This window comes from Macrobrachium rosenbergii, chromosome 1 (genome assembly GCF_040412425.1).
Source record: "Macrobrachium rosenbergii isolate ZJJX-2024 chromosome 1, ASM4041242v1, whole genome shotgun sequence".
In the NCBI taxonomy this organism is placed as follows: Eukaryota; Metazoa; Arthropoda; class Malacostraca; order Decapoda; family Palaemonidae; genus Macrobrachium; species Macrobrachium rosenbergii.
This window is the reverse complement of record NC_089741.1, coordinates 38,596,038-38,623,182: the sequence shown is the minus strand read 5'-3', so window position 1 is coordinate 38,623,182 and position 27,145 is coordinate 38,596,038. Positions and strand designations below refer to the sequence as shown.

Genomic DNA, 27,145 nt, shown 5'->3' with positions numbered 1-27,145 from the left:
TTGTTCAAGCAACTTGTTGAAATGGCGTGAATATAGACATGAAATACATTAAAAGATAGCTGCAGTTGTAAATATAGTTTATTACCCACCAGTCACCCAGGCTTAAATGGGTACCAGTGTCAGCTGGGGGAAAGATAAAAAGGCATGAGTCCAGCGATCTCACCCCTGGAGGAGATTCGATGAGGAGCCATAAGGCTTCTCTAGGCCTACCCCTCTTGCGGCGCCATTTCCTTTGATAAAAAAAAAAGGAACAATGTATTATGAATACAAGTTATCTACTGAAAAATTCGCAGCCTAAAATACCATTAAACTATGGGAAAAAGATCGCCAATTATTACCAACAATGACTGACAATTGACAGCTGACAATCAGCTGTCAGTAATGAACTGACTCTTGTGCAACGATGGTTAGTTTCCAGATCCGCTCTTGTGATTATTGTGTATTTTTTGTGTCCTCCCTCACCGCAACACTACGTTGATGTCTAAGAATAATCATAAAAATGCCGTTGCAATGTTGGCAGTGCAACTTGAGTGTAAATAACGGGGAAATAAAATAAAAAATAGATAAAAGGAGTCACAGGAATGTTGGTTTTCCCTGAGCCATTTTTGCCATGGGGAACGAAGGGCCAGAACTGACAAGCGTAGGCCTAATTTATGTGAATTTATTTCCTACAACTTTCTCATGAATTAAGAGACTTCTGAAATGCTAAATTATTTGTAAATGAGGAGTTTCTAATAAGCACCATTAAAAATAGTGTTGGTTGCTGACGAATTCCTGGAATAGGACTGAAATGTGTAAGCGAGTGCCTTGGGCAATCTTGTTACAATGGTGGTGTGTTGTTGATTAGAGAAAATATGTGTGGTATTTAGTTTGAAGTAATTTTAGCCATTATCGACTTGGATTTCTTATAGAAAATAATACACCTGTGAAAATAAATGGTAAATTGGCTGAAATATTTCACTAGGTCTACCTTAATTGGGAGAATTGCTAGGCCTAGGCTAAACCAGTAGTGTCAGCCTTTGTGAAGGGGAATACACATTCAATTTTGTAAGATGGTGATCCATACGGAATAAAAAAATGTGCTTTATTTTGTTTAAAATGTGAAGAGTCCATAGAATTTGCAGCCTCTAGGTCTAAATCTGTAAAGACTAGTCTACCGAACTTTGGTGAATCATGTTAAAACGATAACAGCTTAGGCCTAGTCTCGAAATCAGGTGCGTCATCGCGGAGGGCAAAAGTGAGTATTCAATTTAGGTTGTTTTCCTTAAATCTTCGTCTAACTTATGCCTGTGCGCGTAAACATCATGTTGTGTATTAGGCCTATGCTTATTTTGTATAGAGTGCGCCTTCTACACGGGACCCTAGGAAACTATTTTATAATATGCTTTTTCATGTCATCTTACTGCTCATATACTGACAGTATTAGACCTATGTGCTTGATGTATTCTCATTTTTGCCCAGTTTTGTATGTGTGTATGCGCTGTATACAATGTATACACAAAATGGGTCGTGGGAGAAACCCTTTTTGTATATACACTAAAATAGAAGAAATAAATGAACAAAGGAAAAGAAATAGGAAAGCCTCGTGCGTCATTCTCTCTCTCTCTCTCTCTCTCTCTCTCTCCTTACACACACATCTTGTCATTAAAAAAAAAAAAAAGATATAGAGAGCGATTTAATGATGTCTGTAAAGAATTTTGTCAACATCATAATCCATTTTTCTCCACACGCATCTACACAACTTGCATCTACACCTACACACCTACACGTACAATCGACGCATGCGCATTCTCCGCCTCAGGTGTAGACTCATATCATGTCTCTCTCGAAAGGATAAAATGAATGAGACTTCTTTCCATCCTTCTCCTTTACAGCTGGTCTTATCAAGTGTCATCCTTGGGGGAAGACATCCTGCCAACCAATTAAGGATCCATTTAATTCGGGAATCCTTTGGAGGATAAAAGGACAAAAGTGTTTTTCGTATTTTCGATCTAACAACGGATGAAAGCAACGAGATCAGGAGTATTATTTTCATCCTCAATTCCTTACACCGTAATGGTATTCCTCTCTCTCTTTCTATATGTATGTATGTATGTATGTATGTATGCTGTGTAGACTTTTAGATGAAAAATATAACGAAACTTGAAAGGAGGACTTGTTATTAGCAACGGCTGGGATAGAAATTCAGTGTGGCGGGGTATTGGAAATGCACGTTATAGGCCTAGCTGATAGTGTTTAGAATGATGATAAGAATGACGGAAACTAAGACTGTTTTCGAGTATATAAGACATAAAAGCTGATAGTTTTGTGGAAAAGAGCCTGTTTAATATTTATATGGACGGAAGGATGAGAAAATAAAAAAAAATGTTAAAGAAAAACTTCTCTTTTTGTAGCCAAAACAAGGCATAACGTAGCTTTTTATATTGTTGCTGAATCAAGCGTAATTTATGTAAAATAAAGATTTCTTCCTCCTTAGCCAGCTTAATGTATGTGCTGAATCATTTGAATGGTTAGGCTTATGTAGATCTGAATCACGAAGTAATAGTGTTGAAATATTAGCATAGGTACCCATGAAAAAGAATCAGTTTTCTATATTACAAGACTAAAGAAAATGATAAACAATTCTTGCAACAAGGTACGATATTTTTACATTATTCTATTATTATTAAACTTATCAAGTTATCATATTGTATACAAGTCAACATAATATATGTTTCCGTACTTGCTTTGAAGCCCGCTGGTTGGTTTATAATTGCGCGTGAATACGACAAAGTAATTTTATGAGAGAAAGCAGGTTAATCTGAAAATATGTTGAAATTTTATGTTCAATTCAAATATCGTCTGGATTAGCCTATTCTTTTGCCAGTCATTCGGAGAGAGAGAGAGAGAGAGAGAGAGAGAGAGAGAGAGAGAGAGAAGAGAATCCCATTAAGTCCCGGTGTCTTTTTATCTTTCAGTTTTCGTATTATAAGGTGAGGGTTGAATCCTACCATGGCCGTCAGAATTTCTTCATTTGTTTCTACATTTAGGACTGAGGCTTAGGCTTTGCAGTGACACGCGTATCCATTTATAAATACAGACACTTTTATACATACATACATACATACATACATATATATATGTATATATATATATATTCTATATATATATATATAATATATATATATATATATATATATATATATATATATGTATATATATATATATATATATATATATATATATATATATATATATATACACACACACACACATATATATATATATATATATATATATATATATATATATACACAAACATATATATATATATATATATATATATATATATATATATATGTATATATATATATATATATATATATATATATATATATATATATATATATATATATATATATATATATATATTACTGTAGGCCTAGTGGAACTTTATTTTGTACCAGTGAAAGCCTACTTATCTATTATTGCCTTACTGGAATAATGAATATAATAAGTTACAAAATACAATTTTATAAAAGATTAAATATTGATTTAAAATACATAATTTCAGGAGAAAATTGAAGAGAATGAACAATAAAAAGAATTATGGTACAAACGAAAAAAAATTATTGTAGAATAAAATTATCACAGCATTTTAGACTTGAAACCACGAATTCCAAAATAACCCCATTTTCTTAGGCCTAATTATATACTCAAGAACCGTTAAAAGGTTACGGAAACATCTGTTTAAAACTATAAGACACTTTTCAAATACTGGGAATGACGAGTATCAAGTAAAATGGGAAAGTAATTTTCCGATATAGGTGAGAAATTGTAAGTCTCAGGCTCCAAGATCCTACAAGGATACGAAAGAAGCGGAAGAGTTGTAAACATGAAGAAGTAGAACAGTGATTGTTTACAGCGTTCGTCGTCCTTAGCGGGACAGTTTTTCTTTCTTTTAAGACTGTTTGAACCTCGCGAGTTAAGGTGACAGCAGTTATTTGGGCTGGGAGTATTAGTTGACTAGGCCCTGAAGCCACGAGAGGAACAAAAGGAAGAAGACGAAGAATAGCGATCGTGTACGGTGTTTATCGCGGGTAGCTGCAACGCTATTGAAGACGCTTGTTTGGACGCATCGGGTTTGGTGGTTAATTGGGCTGTGAAGTTCACCATTCGCATCTTGTTTGAAGATATTTCTTGACGTTTACTGCTGTGAATTATCGGCGTATGTAACAGTGAAGAATCTGGTTTGGAAACACACGTCCTGGTGCTGTAAAGGTGAGTACATTTTGATTTCAGAACGTTCCTAGTTTGTGATGATGAGTTGGTTGTGTCGTTTGGTGAATGATTTTAATAGTAATGATGATGAGGAATATGAGGACGTTTGTTGTGGAAAGTAGGGTGATAGTGATAAATTGTGAGGCCTAATCTGTGGTTATGGTTAGGGTGATGGTGATACTGGTAAGGAATGGTGGTGACTGGATGGCCGTGGTAATTGTAGGGATGGTGGTGGCAGATTAATGATGATGATGATGAGTGATGAATACGGAATGTGTGCATGTTTAAAGCAGCAGTTATGACGATAGTGATGAGTTGTGTGAGGTCCAGTCTGTGGTGGTGACAAAGGATCGTGGTTAAATTTGGTAGTTGGTGGTGACTGGGGTGGTGACAAAGGATCGTGGTTTAATTTGGTAGTTGGTGACTGGGTGATCGTGGTGATTATACAAACGGTTATGACAGATTTGGTGGTGAAATGAATATGACTATTTGGTGTCATTTGTGATGGAAATACTGTGTAATTAATTTAGTATTAGTTATTATTTACATGTTTTATACAGATTGAGATAATTAACTTGTAAATTTTATAGGCTAGTCCTCCCCCGTCAGGGGCGGAGCCCCTGGCGTGGGGAGGACGTCCCCTGTGCTGAACGGTAGACCTTGGTCTGCCGTTCACCACAGGGGGGCTACAGGGGAACGGTAGACCTTGGTCTTCCGTTCACCACAGGGGGGGCTTGCTTTAGGTGTTCAGTTTTTAAGCTTAAGGTTCTAAGTGGTAGGCTGTAGGTGCTGGGTTAATGTTATTAGTGAGCACTAGAATAGTCATGGTCAGTATTATTTAAAGAATAATTGACAGATTTACTTTAAAATACTTGCAGTATTTTAACTTGCTGCTGCTTAGGAGGATAATTCTAGATTTAAATTTTCTCGAAACTTTGTTAGCATTGACTGGGTAGTGATCAAACTCTAGACTTTTTCACTGAATTAGCTTTGCCCTTTGAAGAACAGATCGAGGCGTCAATTCCATTGAAACAATAGACTCTAATTCTAGTTTATAGAGTACTTGAAGGCTTCACTTCTTTTAAACAGTAAATTTAAATTGTAATTTACTGAGTAAATGAAAATGTTCCTGCATAAATGAGGAAATAATATAGGTTTTATGAAAAGGTAGCTGAGTTTGTTTGGAAAGGGGTACTTGATGAAAGTGATTCATATCAGTGATCTCAGGTTGCGAAGTAAATTACTTAACTGCTAGTTACTTCTCGTTTTCTAATATTTAGGAATATTCCGTTCTGCTAACAGCAGTTGGGCAATTCTAAAGAGCTCATTACGGAGATATTATTGTTTGATATTTTTTGACTGGACAATAAAGGAAAGGTTGTATACGACGCAATACAGGTGAGGTAACTTGAAAAATTTATTGGAGTAATGTGAGACTTTCAAAGTCTTTTTTTTTTTACGCGGGAAAGCTCGGATGGACGCCATTTTAGCACCAGCCCGTCGGAGATTAATGTAAATTAAGCAAAAAACTATTTCTCATAGTATTTGGGTAAATTTCTTAAGTTATATCATGTTATTATATGCACCCTTTTCTATATAGTTCAGTCAAAAACTTCATCAATGTATATCTCAGTGCGGAGCTGCTCTTGAAATTACCATGTCTAGTATGTCTACACAACAGTGTAGTTAATGGAAATTGTTTATGGCACAGGAATGTTGGAACACGCGTCACAGGAGAGCGACGTCGTTTGTGGGTCCATGGGGCCTGGTCGAGGGAGGACACTATTGCTCAGTCCTTGGTCCGGTTGTTTCAAGAAAGGCTGAGGCGATGGGAACTCCATAAGATGTTTTATCTCTTACGCTGTCGATGTCTGGGAACTCACTGACTGTTTGTGTGGGTCTACTGGAGGTCGAGATGTCACTTCAGCACTGCTCAGAGGCATGGGAAAGTGCTTGGAGCTAGCTAGCTACTTGTGTACTGGTTCTCCGGACTGCTGCTGAGTATGTGTCAGGTCGTCCTAATGTGTACATTGCTCTGGATTACTACTGTGAGACCTTGGTAGTTCTGCTTGGCCAAGGAGGCTAGTTGTTGGTGTAAACTGGCCATCTTGGGCACAGGCCGAACTAAGGCTTGAGGAACCATATTTAAGGTAGTTTCTTCGGCTCTGTCTAAACTCTTCAGAGTGGCTCAAGGATTTTTAGTCCTTGCAGCCACGTAGATTAAACACTCTTTGAAGAGATGATTCTTTGTAATTGATATGAATAAAGTATTGACGTTGCTTCTGTCTTTTAACCATTAAATTGGTTGGTTTTTGAATTGGTTGGTTTTCTTCACAAGGTAGTAAAGTTTCGGATAGTATGTAGGAATTTATTTGTTAGAGTAATGTACTGAAATTCGTGCCAAAAATTCGAACGCTATCTGTAAGGTTGGCTCTCAAAACCCTGTAGTGGAGGACGGGAAAAGAATGGTCCGGATTACAGAATTTAAAATATGCAGATGAATGGTAAGGTGTCGTTACCACAATACCTGTAATGAAAGAAACTGGCGTGGAACTGTTAAAGCTAATGTTGGTGTGTGGTTAGGTTACCATGGACTAGAAACTTCTAAGTCGCGAATGAAGATAACGTGAAATATCACGCTTGGTTGACCTTTGAGTTACTCTACAGTTAAGCTTAAGTTTTGAACGGCAATTACTTTTCCATGGTCGTTTTGAGTGGTACACTCAGAAGAAATATGGACTGCTGGTCAAACTTGCTTAGTTGGGGTTGGTTTTCAAACATAAACTTATTAAAAAATTAATATGAATGCTTTATTACAAGGTTTCTCAATATAAGATTTAAGGATTCGACCTCTTGTATAGACATAGCAAGCAGTCTGAAGGTATATGATTCTAACGCTGGCATGGTGGAGGACTTAAAGTAGTCTCTTTAGCTAGCTTTAGTAATTACCTGGTGGAGTTCATAATTCAGGCGAGAAAGTACAGTCGTTAAACGTTCTACAAGGATTTGGGTGGTCATTGGCCAACAGTGAATGGCTAGCGTTGAACTTGCGCAGAGGTATCAGATGCATTATAGAAAGTAAAGCTTTGTCTGAACTGACAGCATAGTATCATAATTGAAGTTACCTGGTTGGTGGCGTTTTGATTGTTTTGGACGAAGAAGGGCACATATCAGTGTTTTGGCTGCAACCAAAAGGTTTTCTGGTTCTTAACTCTAGTTGCTGATGGGTATGCTATAGAATCTAGCAGGCTGATTAAAAACCAAGGAATTTAAGTAACAAATGGAATAAATGTTCAATAACAGCTATGGTGCTACGCGAATTTATTAGTAATACTGGTAATACATAAAACGTAATTGATAACAGCGTGGGAGCCTGCCGGTGTAATTTGGTGGGTAGGTAGTACCGAAAATATTAACTCCAGATTTCGAAGTAAGGGTTAAACTAACAACAGAATTGAGGCTACAAAAATTAAGGATCTTTCAATTTGAAACAATTCTTTGGGTCAAGAATGTATTATAAACTGATAAATCCTTCCGATACTTTATATATATTTTATAAACTTAGTAGTGCGTCTGCTCTTCAATCTCGACGTAAGGGTTAAACCAACCACGCAAGTGTGACAGAATTGATCTTTAACCTTTTTAAAAATAAGCTTTTGGGTCGACGCTGTTTTATAAACAGTATTAAACAAGTAAAAAATGTAATGCGCAGAGGTTTCTTAGGCGCAATCGAGTTTTCTGTACAGCGTATAATAAACGCCACCGAAAATAGATCTATCGGTGGTCTCGATATAATGGTGTATGAGCCGCGGCCTATGGAGCTTTAGCCACGGCCCGGTGCGTGGCATGTCCCATAGCGTTGCCAGACTCACAATTATGGATAACTTTAACTTAAAATAAAAACTACTGAGGCTTTAGGGCTGCAATTTGGTATGTTTGGTGATTGGAGGATGGATGATCAACACAATTTGCAACCTTCTAGCCTCGGTAGTTTTTAAGATCTGAGGGCGGACAGAAAAAGCCGGCACAATAGTTTCCTTTTACAGAAAACTGTCTTTTGATATTTAATATTAAACTTAGTGTATATAACAAGCTACTGATGAAAATAGCCAATTAACCCAATAACTTATGACTGTTTGATCTACCTGACCTCCAACTACAGTGACCCGACTTCTAGGGAATACAATATACGACAAATTTATAGAGGAACTAACTTCCCGAACGAGATCGGATATCGTGACGACTTATAAAATTCCTCGGCTTCCTGATGTTGTAAAAAACGAGACACGACATCGCTACACACACAGTATGGGACAGGTAACTTAGAATATCTCTTGATTTGAGGAATTGAGTAGGTGGTTCAATGGCCAAGGGGGGAGTCCTTTTGGGGTCGGAATTCTAGCCATGGATGTTTTTTTTTATTTACCTAAGGTTTATCAATCTGAAATGACTATGAATGATTAAGTATAGTAACAAGAATCGTCATATAAATGTGTTTTTAGTTCATGCCCAGTGTCCTTTAGGGTATGGGTATTGTTTACTGTACTAACCTTACTGAACATTTCTCTCTCTCTCTCTCTCTCTCTCTCTCTCTCTCTCTCTCTCTCTCTCTCTCTCTCTCTCTCTCTGTTATGGTATGAATAGTGCTTTCTGCATTAACTGGCGGGGACATTTATTGCACTTGCTTCAGCCCATTCTCTCTCTCTCTCTCTCTCTCTCTCTCTCTCTCTCTCTCTCTCTCTCTCTCTCTCTCTCTCTCTCTCTCTGTGTCTGTTTCGTATGATATGAAGATAAAAATTGACACGGCTCCACAATTCAAAACGCGGTCATTGTAATCACAAAGTGCTAAAAAAATAATAATAGCTGTTTCTCGCGCTTTCCAATTCACTTTTCTTTGAAGGCAAGGCTTCTATAACGTTGTCGTCGTCTTATGTTTCTTGATTGTCCTTGTTTCTTTGTTTTTCTTTGCCTTGTCTTTATTCCTTTCGATCGCGTGTCTGTACCTTTACAATCAACAGATTAGATGTTCTGTAACATTTTTTTTTCTTAGTCTGAGCCGGAGTTACACTAAATGCTATTACAGGAAACATGATTGTTAGGTGTTGATGCCAGATGTTAGGAATAATTAGATTTAATTTTCATCAGTTAATGATGGAAATTAAGGGAAGTTTGTGTATATTTAAATAAATTATTTTAAAACTGTTAGTCACAGTAGGAGTAGGTCATAACATTCGGCCGGCAAGATCAAGAAAAATGTTATTTTATCCCTGAGTTGGTGGCACTTTGCGGCGTCCCTTGGGCCCGTAGCTGCAACCCCTTTCGTTCTTCTTGACTATACCTCCCTTATTCTCTTTCTTCCGTGGTACTTTCCACTCTCTCCTAACAGTTGTTTCATTGTGCAACTGCGAGGTTTACCTCCTGTTACGCCTTTCAAACCTTTATACTGTCTCCCTTTCAGCGCTAAATGACATCATCGTTCCCAGCGATTGGCCTTTGGCCTCAATTCTACATTCCTCTCCATTCTAAAGGGTGTAGAGTCAAGGAGTCAATTGTGAATGTTTCATTAATAAGTTTTAATGCAGTGGAACTCAAATACACAACAATATTTAGATGAACATAATTATGAAACTGATTTTAGGGAAACAAGTGTACAAGCAAAATTAAAACAAGAATATGGATCTCAGAATTAAATGCTAATGGAAGTTGTGGAAGTGGAATACAAAATAATTATCAGGAAGGCAGGAAATATGATTATAAAAGCCTAATTTAAAAAAAATGGATTAAGATGTGATTTGGAAATGAAAATATATGTTTAGACTTCCTATAGCTGAGAGGAGAAAAATATTGTAAACACAGATGTTAAAAGACTCAGAGAGAGAGAGAGAGAGAGAGAGAGAGAGAGAGAGAGAGAGAGAGAGAGAGAGAGAGAGAGAGAGAGAGAGAGAGAGAATATTAGGTGTCATTTAGACAAAATAGATAGACAGAACACGCTTATCGTTTTACTAGGCAAAAAGACGCCTAGAGAGAGAGAGAGAGAGAGAGAGAGAGAGAGAGAGAGAGAGCACTCCTGTCGCTTTACAAGGATGAAGTTGGCCTGGGGCAAATGAGTCTCGGGGCAAACTTCAAACAATTTGAAACTTCCCCGACCGAAGTTTTACGGGAGGCATAATTAGGTGTAACAGGGATTCCATTCATCTTGTCACTGTGAAATCCGAGTTATCTGGATTCAGTTTGTTCTATTGTTTTTTTTATCTCTTTAAAATCAGATTTTTTAAAAAGAAAAATGCATAGGTAGGCTGGTTATGTGTGTGTGTGTGTGTGTGTGTGAGAGAGAGAGAGAGAGAGAGAGAGATTACAAGTGAACGAAAACTAGATATGACTCCAAAAAAACTATATTCATTACTTGTACAATTCAAGTATTGCTGAGAGAGAGAGAGAGAGAGAGAGAGAGAGAGAGAGAGAGAGAGAGAGAGAGAGAGAGAGAGAGAAACAAACAGCAGAATCCTAACTGAATTAACTACGCCACATATTCAAGTGACTGAGATTAAGTTAGAATAATCAGCTCACACACACACACACAATTCTAAATTAACTACGACAAATATTCGAAAGACTGAGATTAAGTTAGAAGTAACCGCTCACAGAGAGAGAGAGAGAGAGAGAGAGAGAGAGAGAGAGAGGGGGCGCTTTACATATGCCTGTTTAAGGCTACGTAAGTCTCCCTTCGCCAGATCAATCAATATGCGTCACCCAATCGCTCCAACACAAATGGGAGACGTGTATTTGTCAAACGACCCTTTAAAAATACCAGAGAAATTTGGGTCGAAAGTAACAAATGGGGGAGTCAGTCAACTAAAGACAATATATATTCGTTTCCAGGGGAGTGGGGAAAAAGTTTTTTTTCTGGCGTCACAACTACTAAGGTCATTGACACAAAAAGTTTTAGGGGGAGGAGTTTAGATAGAGTATGAATAAAATGGCTGTTAAAAGTGGGATCTGTAAATGATTAAAAGTAAGATTTTTTTAAAGGGGTTTGCTGATAATTGAAAGGGTAATTAAAAGTAGGATTTACAGACGGTTGAAAATAAGAATTTTTTTTAGAAAGGGGTTTGTTGATAATTGAGTCATTAAAAGTAGGGTTTATCAATAGTTATATGTAAAACTTTTTTTAAAAAGGGTTTAGATGATAAATAAAAGAGGGACTGAAACTTTGTCTTTAAAAGGAGAGAAAGCATTGGTTTAAAAGGAGGTCTGTATCTTAGTTGGAGGAGGTGGACAGCTGGTGGGATTTCTAAAAGGGGGAGACTAAGAGCTGGACTTGAAAAGGAGGACAAAGGAATATGACACTAAGGGAAGAATGAAGTTGGACTTTAAAAAAGGTAATTTTGTTAGTAGGACTCTAAAACAGGACACTGAAAAAATGACTTTTGAATATGTGACTGAACTAAATGTAGGACTTTAAAAGGACTATGAAAGGAGTACTAAAAGGAATGTAAAAGGAGTCCTAAAAACACAAGTTGAAAAAAGTACTTTATAAGTGGAGGATTGGAAGATCGATTTTAATTTCCTGTCTCTCAAGACCAGATTCGACAGTTCCTTTTGGTGTCAAAACCCGCCTTTTTCCCCCCCTCTATATCGGCCTCAGGCCTGGGCTAGATACAGACACTGGGTATCCTATTCCATAAGCCTCTTCTGTATCAAAAGTTGAAGAATGGAAAAAGGACTTTGAAATGTGACAGCAAAAGTAGGACCCCAAGACGACTAAATGAATCAGGGAAAGGAAGAAATCAAGAAAAAGAAAGGTGTCAGGGCAAGGGGTGAGGAGGAGGAGGGGGAGGAGGAGAAGGGAGGGGAAGGGTAAAAAGATGGAGCAGGGGAGGTGGGGGGAGGAAGGGGGCTCTTGGGGTTTCCTCAAACCGAGACTCTTGAGGAAACGAGGGGAACATGAGAGGAATGGGCTCTCCTTTCCTCAAACGTTTCCTGAGGAGGAACCAACACGTTGGGGGTAGGGGGGGGCGGGAACGTTTGGTCCGAGAAGCGGTAGTTTGCCGGAGTTGCAATGTCATAATGGACTGAGAAATTGCCTTATTAGTTTTCTGTAAAAGAAAACTATTGCGCCGGCTTTTTGTCTGTCCGTCCGCACTTTTTCTGTCACCCTCAGATCCTCTCAAACTACGCCAGGCTAGGGCTGCAGAATTGGTATGTTGATGATCCACCCTCCGGTTATCAAACATGCCAGAATTGCAACCCTCCCTCCTCAATAATTTTATTTATTCAAGATTAAAGTTAGCCGTGATCGTGCATCTGGCACCGTCGAGTCCAATTCGGGAGGCGTCGCCGATGTACCTTCACTTCACCGCATCTGGGGAGCAACTTAGCGCTCTCCGGTCGTAGCCGAGAGTTTCATACAGCATTATAAGCTCTGCAGAAAACTCGATTGCGCCGAAGAAACTTCGGCACATTTTTTACTTGTGTTTATTTGTGTATGAAAATATAATTCTTTGTATGCATACACAGTCTGTCTACTGTATTTATATGTCTGTCTTCTAACGTATGGCTTTTTCCCCAAAGAATGGTGGCTGTAGAGAGAGTTAACCTTAGTTATATATATATATATATATATATATATATATATATATATATATATATATATATATATATATATATATATATATATATATATCTCACTAACAGGACCTTGTGAACAGGATGGTATCTACTGGAGATTTTTTTATTTATGGCTACCAGTCGTGGACAGACAGTCATTGAAAACTTGTAATTTTTTAAAATAAAGCCTCCGCTAGATATCATCCAGTTTAAATGGAATCTGTTATTTTCAATACTGATTAAAAAATATTTTATTGCAAGTGATCGGTTTAATATTTATATATATATATATATATATATATATATATATATATATATATATATATATATATATACTATATATATATATATATATATGAACACTTTTGTATATTTAAGTGTATGGTTATACTGTATTCAAAAGTGGCACAGTCACCTTGCAGTTTTTTTACTGACAGTTTTATATCCGAACACAGACAAACAGTTCGGTTAACAGACCTAAAAAAATGTGACACGTATTTTATAAAAAAAAAAAACTCTTTAAGACGAAAGAAATCTTTAGCAACTCCCCAGTAAAAACATTGCTTTAGTAAATGGGTTTCTCATTATGATATTTTCAAAAGGTTTTCTGTACAGTCGCTGCCTCAGAGAGAAGAGAGAGAGAGAGAGAGAGAGGCTGGTTTTGATATCTGAAAAAGGATTCTAAAAAAATATAACAGGTTTGGCTGAAAATAGTCAAAGGACCAATCTTCACAGTGCAGAGAGCCGCAGATAGGCCTAAGGTGGAGAGAGAGAGAGAGAGAGAGAGAGAGAGAGAGAGAGAGGACTGGGCAAACAAACGATCTAGCATTCCCACAGAAAGAGGACACTATGTACACTGGAAAGGCCTCAATTAAACAGACGGAAGCTAATTCATGGGTCAGTGTTTTTCACAAAACTGGACATTTTTCCCACTTCAATAATGAGCTGCTGTGACTGCTGGTCCCATTCTCCAGATGTCCTAATTCATCTTCCATTTTAAAAAGGAAGTTGTCCCAACTTTAGGGGACTGTAAATATTGGTCTTTGTAGGCATAGCTCGGGCGTGACAGCCAAAGGCTGCTGAGTGTTGTTTCCTGGTTGAGAAGAATGACAATGATAAACTTTCGATGCTCCTGAGGCGAGACCAAGTTTGAATGCAAACCATGATGGGTGATGCTCGAAGGAGCCTTTCAGTTAACTGGTTACCAGTTCATTGTCTTACCTCCTCGGAAAACACCTCGTGAATCCTGGCTTCTTATTTTGTACTGCCCAGTTTTGGAACTCTTTTCCTCCCTCCGTTTTTCCTTGGTGTACTTCCATGCTTCAAGAGGCGTGTCTGCAGCTCTCTTTGAAGTTTAGTTCTGCTCTTTTTCCTGCCATCTTTTTTCATTAAAGAGAGAGAGAGAGAGAGAGAGAGAGAGAGAGAGAGAGAGAGAGAGAGAGAGGTCAAGTTTCATTAACACAAATTTGAGGCTCATATAGAATTTTGCTTGCTGCTTGTAAGAATAATCACGGGATTTATTTTGTAAGAATGCCTGTATGTATCGTGATATTAGTATTAGTAATAGCAGTGACTGTTGCTAAATCCATATCTAGTTAAAACCTAAGAGGACCTCCCTCCCAATTCCCCGTAGGGGGTTAGTGCCGTCAGTGCACCTCATGCGGTACACTGTAGACATTACTGAAGGTTCTTTGCAGCGTCCCTTCGGTCCCTAGCTGCAACCTCTTCCATTTCTTTTACTGTACCTCCATTCATATTCTCTTTCTTCTAAGTTACTTTCCACCCTTTCCTAACAGTTGATGCATGTTGCAACTGCAAAAGGTTATCCTCCTGTTACACCTTTCATGACCTCATAAGTCCCAGCGCTGGGCCTCTGGCCCAAACTCTACATATACTCATTGCCCAAATTAAGTCAGCTTGGTCAGCCCAGCTCCCGAGAAGTGGCGGAGTTGAATCCCTGAGGAGACGTTAAAACAACCACATTGCGGGTTTCCTCATAGGCCTAAAGTGGCGAGTCCTGGAATTGGACCGTTGGAGTGGGTCCTAGGAGTGGGTGGTCCCAGAACCGGGTTCTGGGAAGGGGTCCTGGGACCGGGTTCTGGGGCAAGGTCCTAAGGCTTAGGCCGGTCCCGAGTGGCTGCCTCAAACCGGAATCAACTTCCAGAATCCAGAACTGGAAGTCGACTTCCAGAAGAATCTGGAGCTGGAGATGCTTCTTGGTGGAAAGAGTCCTTTTTCTTTCCCTCCTGTGATGAGCTGTATTGAAATTAGGCTGCTTCTCTCTCTCTCTCTCTCTCTCTCTCTCTCTCTCTCTCTCTCTCTCTCTCTCTCTCTCTCTCTCTCTCTCTCTGCAAGATTATTTTGAATTCTCTCGCTAACAAATCTCTCATTTTATTATACAATTTGGTCCTTTCTCTCGTTGTTTATAGGAGTTAGATGGAAATGATCTACTCTCCCTTCCTAAGTTCTTCCTCTCTCACTATTAGGACCCCCCCGCTTCTCTCTCTCTCTCTCTCTCTCTCTCTCTCTCTCTCTCCTCTCTCCTTCAAGGCCAGTGCACTGGGAAAGAAAAAATAGCCCAATTAAAAAAACTATTAGATAAAACCGCAACAGATTTTATCATCCTCATATAAAAAGGGGTGCTGACACCACAGAGGCGACAGAAAACGCATATTTTTATTCTGGCAACCCTACGATGCCTTGAATTTACCTTAGATAATAGTCTCGTGCGTCATTTAGGAAAGGAAAGCACCTTCCCTCTCCTAAAGGAGTGGTTATTTTTTACCTTTGTTTTAGGGAGCTATGAAGGAAGGTAATTCATTGCTAGATCGTGGGAAAATCTCGTCATTGTGTTCAACATTTTTGAAGGGGGCAAATGGGTGTTAAGAGACTGTTTGATAACATTTATAGACCGCAACATTGATTGGAAAGATTGGGTAATGTTGTCAGTTAAGAAGACTGGAAAACTGTGACAGTTCGTGATGGATGTTAGGAAAGTGTTCTGATAATATTTCTCTCTCTCTCTCTCTCTCTCTCTCTCTCTCTCTCTCTCTCTCTTTGAAAGAATTACTTCTAATTTAATCTCAGTCATTTGAATATGTGCAGAAGTTAATCCAGTTACACTTCTGCTGTTTGTTCTCTCTCTCTCTCTCTCTCTCTCTCTCTCTCTCTCTCTCTCTCTCTCTCTCTCTTTGAAAATTACTTCTAATTTAATCTCAGTCATTTTGAATATGTGCAGAAGTTAATTGATTACACTTCTGCTGTTTGTTTCTCTCTCTCTCTCTCTCTCTCTCTCTCTCTCTCTCTCTCTCTCTCTCTCTCTCTCTCTCTCTCTCATTCTTTTGAACATGTGCCTTACTTAGGCCTAATTCCGTTAGAATTCTGCCAGTTGTTCTCCTACCTTGGTCCTTGGAATTTTAAGAATTTTACTCTCTCTCTCTCTCTCTCTCTCTCTCTCTCTCTCTCTCTCTCTCTCTCTCTCAGACGTTAATGTTAGATTAATTGATAGACAGGAGCCATAGTGTAGAAACTGCATATGATCATGATTATTTAAAAAAAACAATGCAAGTTGACGGACCAGCATACAACCACATAAGCAGACATGATTGATTGATCGATTACTTACCGCAAACAGACATTGCAACGCCAATGATAAATACATTTAGTAGACAAGAATAAAGGCAGAGAAAACAAGAATAAAGAATAAGAAAGGAGAACAACGGAGACAAAGAAAATGAAGAAAAACAAACGAGTGAATTTCATCTAGGGGGAACAGGTAGCTGGAATGATTGACAAGCGTAAATGTCTATGATATGCGCGTGTTCGAGCGCGCTGGAACTATATAATTAAGTTGCGTGAGCTAGTTCCCTTTATTTCGGACGGCTGCGTTCAAAGGAACGGAGGAGGAGGAGGAGGAGGAGGAGGAGGAGGAGGAGGAGGAGGCCACGTTCCGTTCGCGAACGTCAAGGAACGGAGCGGTTCCGCGTGGCTTTAGGATTTGCTCGCTATAATCGATTGGAATTTCTTACCGATTAGAAGCAGGTGTAGCTTTCAGCTGCTCACCTCACACCTGCTCCACCAACCTGACACCTCACCCCTCACACTTCGCTCCTCATGCTTCACACCTCTTCCCTGACACCTCCTCAGCCCTCACCCTTCACAACTTATCCCTCATCCCCTTACTTCTTACACCTCATCCCTCACCCCTCACCCCTCACCCCTCACACTTATCACCTCACTCCTCACCCCTCACTTATCACACCTCAACACTCGCCCTTCACCCCTCACACCTCACCCCTCACCCTTCACCCCTCAACCCTGACGCCTCACCCCTCACTCTTTATACCTTTCACCTCATACATCACCCTCACCCCTGACCCCTCACACTTCAACTCTCACCCCTAAAACCTTACACATCACCCTTCACAACTCACCCCTGGCACCCCCCACACCTCAACCCTCACTCCTACACCTCAAACCTCATACCTCACCCTTCTCACCTCACACCTCACCTTCACCCCTCATTACCTCATCACATTACCTCACCCCTCACTCCTCACACCTAGCACCTCTCGCCTCACTCCTCACTCCTCACTCGTCACACCCTTCCCCTCACCCATCACCCCTCATCCTTCACCCCTCTGAGAGGCGTGTTATGTTATTATGGAAATAGAATATTGAATAGGTTGCATTGACTGTCACGTCTAGACAGTGGAGGGAGACGCCTGACTGTGGCGTTTATAGGCAATGCAAGCAATCATTGCATGCATTTTTGTCCGTGCAAGCGCAACCTTTGGTCACGCAAGCATGCACGCATACACACTCACACACACATGTATATAAACACACACACATCTATATATATACATATATATATTATGTGTGTGTGTGTGCTTGATTTAATCGATGCTTGCATGTACTGTAATGCGTGCAGTGCCTGTAATTGTATAATCAGGTTCCCACTAACGGGTATGGAAGTCACTTACCACTACGTGTGAATTTCACAATAATATCACTATAACATCACTATAATATCACTAATATAATGTCACTATAATATTATAATACGACTTCACATTTTACCCCTCAGCAACAAGAATTTGGGCGAGAAACTATAAACGGGGATTTAATTCTGAAACTCCATTAAAGATAAGAATTTGAGAGTTAACTTTAAATTCTTGTTCTTTATGACATTTTACGTAATTACTCTCTCTATTTTTCATTTTATGCTCTTTTTTTATTCTCACTTTCTCTTTATTTTCCGGAACGAGAATCTGAACCAAAGAATTTGGGTGAAAACTAAAAAAAAGAGGAATTTAATTTTTGAAATTGCATTAAGGACGAGAATTTGAGAATTTTTTGTCAGTTCTCACGTTTATTCCATTTTTCTTAATTATTCCATCTTTTTTTCATTTAATGTTCTCTTTTTTTTTTTTTTTTTTACTCTCGCTCTCTCTTATTTGCTTGAGCGAGAATTCGAACCAAGGGAAGGTGTGTACAGCTTCGGCAAAAGATGAGGTTAATCACCTGGTATCAGTGACGTCATAGCTTACGGGGAGGGGAGGGGAGGGAAGGGGGAGGGGAAGTGAATGGGTGGGGGTGGGAGATTAGAGAGAGAGAGACCCATTAGTAATGGAGGGAGGGTGGGAATTTGGGAGGGGGTAATGGGGAGGGGGGGGGTGGTTAGGTACTGAGAAGCTTAAGGTTTCCACGCCATAGTATCACGCCAACCGAATGGTATTGGGGAGGGAAGAGGGGAGGGAGGAGAAATAGTCTGCTGGCTGCCTAACATACTAGTATTGACCACTGCGGACGTTGAGGACACGCCCACTCCGCGTCTGGCCCCGCCCCTTTCCTTTCTTGGCGTGACCCCGCCCCCGCGTTCTCCCGGGGTGCCACCACGCCCTCGTTTAGCAGTTCCGTTCCCCGCCCACTGGTCAACCACCTCCCCAACATCCCCTCCCAAAGCCAGCTCTTCCCCACCCTCCTTACCTCTCCCAAAAGCAAGTTCGTGCCATGGGTCAGCCGCTGCCACCATTCGGCCCTCCGGTACTTCAGAGAGCCACAGACACATACACACGAACACACACACAGATGCCCCGCCCTTCGGAAGAGTCCCTGACCTTTCCAAGTGCATGCCTGCAGCAGCAACAGCATTAGCAGCAGCAGCAGCAGCAGCAGTACAGCAGCAGCACCTGACCTCGAAGGGTCATTAGGGCGATCCGTCAGCCACGCCTTCTTCTTCTTCTCCTTCTTCTTCTTCTTCTTCTTGACTCCCTACATAGGGACGTATGACCACTCCCTTGACATCTGAGGTGTCCCGTCGTTTTGCCCAGAGTCTCCTCCTTGGCGGAATGAGTTATTAATCGTTATTATTATTATTGTTGTTATTAATAACTGCATTATTCACTTGTTGCCAAAAAGAATCTTACCTGAAGGAATTGTTATAGTTATCAGAGGTCACGTTTTTGGTTGAAAGTCAGGATTTGGAAGTCCTCTACTAAAGGGGTTTTTTCCTTTTTTTGGGGGGGAGAGTGTGACGTCTGCTATAAGGTTTTTGGCACCGAGCCTAGGTCTATGGTATGCTGCTGCTGGTCCTGTTCCTCTCTCTCTCTCTCTCTCTCTCTCTCTCTCTCTCTCTCTCTCTCTCTCTCTCTCTCTCTCTCTCTCTCTCATTTATGACGTGTTGAGAAAGATATATTTATGGAGCATTCTGTGTTTTTGTTTGTAGTAATGCAGACAATGATTCTGTAACGGAAATTTCTCTCTCTCTCTCTCTCTCTCTCTCTCTCTCTCTCTCTCTCTCTCTCTCTCTTCTCTCTCTCTCTCTCCTTTATGACGTGTTTAGAAGAGATAAGTTTAGAGCAGTCTCTGTGTATGTGTAATATTGCAGACAATAGTGCTCAAATGGAAATCTCGTCATTGCATCATTCTTTACTCTCTCTCTCTCTCTCTCTCTCTCTCTCTCTCTCTCTCTCTCTCTCTCTCTCTCTCTCTCATGTCCGGTCCATGCGGCCCATTAACTCGTCCCCTTGCTTGATTCAAGCCTTCTACCTCGCCATCGTCCTCTATCTATCTCCTCTCTTCATCAGTCTATATCTTCCTTCTGTTATTCGTCTGTGTGATATCTCCACCATTTCGTTTTCGTACTTTTTCTAGTTAACAATTCATTGTTTTTACCTGGCTGTCTATTTATCTACACATCTATCTGTCAATTTCTCTCTCTCTCTCTCTCTCTCTCTCTCTCTCTCCTCTCTCTCTCTCTCTCTCTCTCTCTCTCTCTCTCACGTTCCATCTATTTACTTCTCTTCTGTTGATTTGTCTCCTCATGGTCACCTCTCCATCTTTCCTTCTATTCCAGTAGCTATTTCCATCTATCCAGCAATCTTATTATACCCTCCCAGCCAATTGTTATTCTATGTCTGTCTATTTACTTAGTTTCTTTATTAAATCACCTATTTCTTTCAATGGGATGGAAGAAATGCCTGGAATGGCCTGGAATGAGGGTTTGGAATGCTTGATGTAATTCCTCTTTTGGTTTGAAAGAGGTATTCCGAAGATGAAGTGGAATGAGAGGGAAGGAATGCCTGGAATGGCCTGATGTCATTCCTCTCTTGCTTTGAAAAAGGTATTCCCAAGTTGTTCCAAAATGGCTTCATACTGGAGTGGAATGAGATGGAAAGAATTCATAGAATGGACTGGAATGGGGATTTGGAAGGAAATGGAAGGCTGTATTGAGATGGATTGAAATTCTGGAAGAAGACAGAGGATTTGTGATGAAAGTCTGAAGTACATAGGAATGAGATGGAAAGCAAGTCTGGAATGAACTGTATGTAAATTTTGGAATGAGATGGAATGAAAGTCCGGAATAGAGTAACTGGAAATTCTGGAATGAAATTCTTGAAGATGATGTCTAGAAGTCTGGAATGAGATCGAAAATAAATACTGGACCATGTGCAATGAAAGTATGAAATGAACTGGGAGGAAAGTCTGGAATGAGATGGAAGGAAAATCTGGAAGCCTGGAATGCTATGAAGAGAAAGTCTTGAAAAGAAAATCTCGAATAAGGTGAAAGGAATTTCTGGAATAAAACATAATGAAAACGAGGAATGAGTTCGAAGGAGATTGCGGAATGATCTGGAGTGGAAGTCTGGAATGATGTGGAATGAAAATCTGGAATGAGGGAAATGAAAGGAATAGTCTGGAATGAGAGGATGGAATGAGAGAAATAATCTGGAATGGAAGTCTGGAATGAGAGGACTGACCTGGAATTAAAATCTGGAATGAGAGAAATAATCTGGAATGGAAGTCTGGAATGAGAGGAATGATCTAGAATGGATCTGGAATAAGAGGAATGATCTGGACTGGAAGTCTGAAATGAGAGGAATAAACTGGAATGGAAGTCTGGAATGAGAGGACTAATCTGGAATGGAAGTCTGGAATAAAACTTAGAAGAAAAGTCAAGAATAAGATTAAGGGAAGAGTAACGTCTGGAATGAAGTGAAAAGGAAGTCTGGAATGACATGGGAATAGAAGTCTGGAATGAGAGAAATATGGGAGGAAATTCTGGAGCTAGACGGAAAGGAAAGCTTGGAATGTGAGGTAAAGTCGTAAAAGAAATTAGGAAAGGAAAATAAAATCCAGAAATAGAAAGAAAATAGGGAGAAAGTAGAAACAAAGTCAGGAGGAAAGAAAGTAACAAGTAAAAAATGCGCCCAAGTGTCTTCGGCGCAATCGAGTTTTCTGTACAGCCGCTACAGCGTTATAATCAAGGCCACCGAACAGAGATCTATCTTTCGGTGGTCTCGGTATAATGCTGTATGAGCCGTGGCCCATGAAACTCTCAGCCGGCCTCGGTGGCCTGTGTTGTTGCGTTGCCAGAAGCGCGATCACGGCTAACTTTAAACTTAAATAAGATAAAACCTACTGAGGCTAGAGGGCTGTAATTTGGTATGTTTGATGTTTGGAGGGTGGATGATCATCATACCAATTTGCAGCCCTCTAGCCTCAGTGGTTTTTAAGATCTGAGGGCGGACAGGAAAAAGTGCGGACAGAATAAAGTGTGGACGGATAGACAAAGCCGGCACAATAGTTCTCTTTTACAGAAAACTAAAAATGAATGACTATAATGCACTGAAAAAATCGTGAAGAGGAAGAATCTCTTTCCAGTTTCACCTCTTGTCAAAACTGGAAAGCGATGGATAGAGAGAGAGAGAGAGAGAGAGAGAGAGAGAGAGAGAGAGAGAGAGAGAGAGAGAGAGAGAGAGAGAATTGGGGGAAAGAATGAAAAAAGAGAAATAAAAATGAAAGTCAACTGAGTCACGAAGGACACCAGTAAACTAAATCCTACGGAGAGAGAGAGAGAGAGAGAGAGAGAGAGAGAGAGAGAGAGAGAGAGAGAGAGGAAAAAATAAAAGACAACGAAGTCACTAGGAACTCCAGTAAACTAAATCCTACAGAGAGAGAGAGAGAGAGAGAGAGAGAGAGAGAGAGAGAGAGAGAGAGAGAGAGAGAGAGCCAAATGGAGTCACCAGGAACGCTCATGCTTACGATTCTTCGTCAGCTGCCATTGATTTAACACAAACTGTGAGCAAATCTTTTGTCCCTACGTAATATTTTACGTGAAAAGAAACGTTTAGATATTATTATTATTATTATTATTATTATTATTATTATTATTATTATTATTATTATTATTATTATTATTCAGGAGATGGACCCTATTCATTTGGAACAAGCCCACCACAGGGGCAGTTGACTTGAAATTCAAGCTCCAAAGGCTATTATTATTATTATTATTATTATGTGTTATTATTATTATTATTACATGTTATTATTATTATTATTATTATTATTATTATATTATTCAGGAGATGAACCCTATTCATTTGGGAACAATACCTAATAGGGGACATTGGCTTGAAATAGTTTTCCCTAAGAATATTATGGTGTTCATTTATTATTATTATTATTATGATTATTATTATTATTATTATTATTATAAAAGAAAAAATAAATTAACAAATGAATAAATGAATAATGTTTTAAAACGTTGCAAGCTATCTTTTGCCGCGAAGTGAAATGAAAATTCAGTTTTAAGTGGAATTTTATCATGTTTGTTTTCGTCTATTTATTTTGGATGAAGACGTGGTATTTATACGAAAGAAGTATTTTTGTTATTTGAAAAGAATCTGGCTCATATTTCAAAGGAGATATTAGATTACTACTTGAACAGAATTACGTCATGTCGTTTATATTTTGAAAAATCCGCCTTATAAAGTTACAAGGTATTTTCACAGGAAAAAATATATTAATGTTATGGTATATTTTTTGCAATGGAGAAATTAAAATACGATTTGAATAGAATAACGTAATGTCTTTTCTGTTTTGAAAAATACGTCTTACAGAATATTTTCACTGGGGAAATTTTTTAATATTATGGTTTATTTAGCAGAGGAGAAATTGAAGTACTTACTGAACACAATTATGTAATTTTTTATATATTGGAAAATATTCCTTATAAAGCTTTCTTGTTGGAAGAAATATTTTAATATAATGGTTTATTATGCAAAGGAGAAATTGAAATACTGTATGAATATAATTATGTATTTTTTATATATTTTGGAAAATCTACTTTATAAAGTATTTTCTTAATATCTTGGTTTATTTAGCAGAGGGGAAACTGAAATACTATTTTGAATAGAATTATGTAATTTTTTTACATATTGGAAAATACTCCTTATAAAGCTTTTTCGTTGGAAGAAATGTTTTGACATTTTAAGCCGATCAATCGTAGTGCTTCCTTATCGAAACGGAAAGTTAAAAGATTTCATTTTAAATGTGGTTGAATTTTTTTTTTTTGTGATGTTAGCAGTCACTGGACGATTTTTAGTTAAAAAAAAATAAAACAAAATAGAAATGCATTCCGTAAACTAATACCGAATTGCTTTTGGTCAAGAGGCAAAAAAAAAAAAAAAAAAAAAAAATTAAACCTAAAATCATATTTCAAATAATATGATACCGGATGGATTTTGGACAAGAGTGAAAAATGTGGAATATAGTTTACGCCTACTGCAAAGTTTTCTGTCAAAAGGCAAAAATGATATTATTTTGAATATCATTTCAATGGTTCTTGGCCTTCCTGTGTCCAGAACGCAAAAATAATTTCGATTTAAAAAACTCTTTTAAAAGTCTTTCCGCAGATGAATATAATTTTTCAGGACCGAAGACTCTGAAATTTCCAACTGATAAAGTATTGTCTTATATATCATATATTCAGCAAATCCAGGATTGTGGAATTCTCAGCCCGTCTCGGGCTCCTCATAAAAAAATGGAATTGTCCAGTATGAAGTGGAATTCTAATGAAGATAAATAGGTAGAATTATTTTATGGCCAAGCTAGGACGAAGGTACCTTCATTCTGCTTACTCAGTTTTGGGTGGGTGTTCAAATACTCTGGCCTTAGGCTGGGTTTAATTACTACACAGGAATATATATATGTGTGTATTTATAAATACATATATATATGTATATATATATATGTATGTATGTGTATATATATATATATATATATATATATATATATATATATATATATTATATATATATATATATATATATATATATATATATATATATATATATATATATATATATAATCTATTAATATATATATATATATATATATATATATATATATATATATATATATATATATATATATATATATATATATATATATATATATATATATATATATATATATATATATATATACTTTTTCTACTTTCACAAAAAATGACGCTATATCGGAGATATTGCAACCCGTATAGGACTAGGTGTGTAAACTAACAACACGAACGTACAATAAACGACAGAAAAAAAAATTGCTTTCTGCTTCAACCTTCAAACACCTAAGTTGAAATCCACACGACGCCTGTATTGACTGAGAGAATGACGCGTAGGTGTTCGGTGTCCGGCAGCAAAATGGGTCACAATGAGACGAGACCGGAAACCAACAAATGGAGTTAGTCTGGGTAATCAAATATCGAGGCGGCCGATACACGGGTGGAAATTTTAATCCTTGCAACGGCTCACCGTATTCCACAAACACCAGCAGCTGTTTGTTGATATATCACCTCGACCCCGGGGGAGGCGGGAGAAGGTGGAGGAAAGAGAGAGAGAGAGAGAGAGAGAGAGAGAGAGAGAGAGAGAGAGAGAGAGAGAGAGGCAGAATTGTTATCCACAAACACCACAAGCTGTTTGTTGATATGTCACCTCGATCCTGTGGAGAGAGAGAGAGAGAGAGAGAGAGAGAGAGAGAGAGAGAGAGAGAGAGAGGGCAGAATTGTTATCCACAAACACCACAAGCTGTTTGTTGATATGTCACCTCGATCCTGGGTGGAGAGAGAGAGAGAGAGAGAGAGAGGTGGGCCAGAATTCTTAGCTCTGATAACTGCAGTTTTGTAACCAAGTTTCTTTGTTGTTTTCGAACTTAGTTTATGAGGAATAAATTTGCTTATGAGAGAGAGAGAGAGAGAGAGAGAGAGAGAGAGAGAGAGAGAGAGAGAGAGAGAGAGAGAGAGAGAGAGCAGTTGTTAGCTCTGATAGCTGGAGTTTTGTAACTCAGTTTGTTTGTTTGTTGAACTTAGTCTATAAAGAATAAATTTGTTTGCAAATATAATTATGTTCTGAATTGATTGTTTTCGTGAATGATATTATTTAGATTCTAAGTTATAATTAAGTGTCCTAATTGCCTTCAAGAAGACTTATATACAGTATATATATATATATATATATATATATATATATATGTATGTGTGTGTGTGTGTATGTGTGTTTGTGTGTGCAAGTGTTCAACTCCCACTCATATGCTGTGCAAATGATATGTATAAAGCAGGAGCCTCTCACCTTCCTGAGTCAATTCCTTTTAATGGGAACTAGGTGTCAGCTGAAGAATATATATATATATATATATATATATATATATATATATATATATATATATATATATATATATATATACATATGTATATATGTATATATATCATATTTATATGAATATATGTACAGTATATATATTATATATATATTGTGTATATAAATAAAAAACATATACATAAATATATAAATAAAACTGTGTGTATGTTTTCGTCTGAACACATTATTATTATTATTATTATTATTATTATTATTATTATTATTATTATTATTATTATTATTTGTAACTGAGAAAAATTTTGGGATTATTAATAACCTGCCAAATATCATGACGAGGTACAAAAATGAAAACTATTCTTTTATTATTAATATTTTCATCACTTTCGTCACTGGTATTATTCCTGTACCAATCCTGTAAAAAAACTGCATTTTTCTAGGATTTTTTCAGCTGCATGGCGCCCAATAACATATAATATTTATGGTATATCTCTGCATTTCTTTTTTAAGAATTTTTGATAGTTAAAGCCACTGGAGTTCAGTGGCCTTAGGTTGTCCGTTTTAACCTACTGTTATAGATATCGATACAGTGTATTATTATTATTATTATTATTATTATTATTATTATTATTATTATTATTATTATTATTATTATTATTATTATTATTATGTAGGAAAAAGCCACAAAGTTCATTTGTTTTCTGGGCCATTCTACATGTTTATAGCAGAAAGGAAAGAACAATTATTATTATTATTATTATTATTATTATTATTATTATTATTATTATTATTATTATTATTATTCAGAAGATAAAACTCAGTTTATATAAAAAAGCTCACAGGAGCCAATGACTTGAAATTCAAGCTTCCAAAAAATATTATGGCATTCATTTGAAAGAAGTTGCGGAAGGTAATGGGAAATACAGAAAGAAGAGATAAATTTATTATTATTATTATTATTATTATTATTATTATTATTATTATTATTATTATTATTATTATTATTATTATTATTATTATTATTATTATTATTATTATTCAGAAGACGAACCCTGTCCATATGGAGCAAGCCCACATACAGGGGCCATTAACCTGAAATCCAAGCTTCCAGAGAATAGTATGGTGTTCATTTGAAAGAAATAACAGAAGGTAATAGGAAATGAAGAAAGGAGAGATCAGCTATTGGAAAATGGGAGAAAAATAAATTAACAAATTAATAAACAGGTAAAGATTTAAGTTACTTATCCAAAAGAGAAGTAGAGTAAAAAAAAAAAGATGATAACGATAAGAAATGATAAAAATAAATAGCCAAACAGATATTTAAATATATTTATTTGGGGATA

The 27,145-nt window shown here is 37.7% G+C and overlaps 1 protein-coding gene across 1 annotated transcript in view; it reads left to right on the top strand.

Annotated features, from left to right (window-relative positions):
• The first annotated feature begins 377 nt into the window (after positions 1–377).
• The window catches only part of LOC136852811 (uncharacterized), a 191,611-nt gene continuing 164,843 nt past the window's right edge, over positions 378–27,145 (top strand). The window contains exon 1 of the mRNA XM_067127901.1: positions 378–1,237. The gene's annotated coding sequence lies outside the window, so the exon portion shown is untranslated. The remainder of the gene's footprint in view (positions 1,238–27,145) is intronic.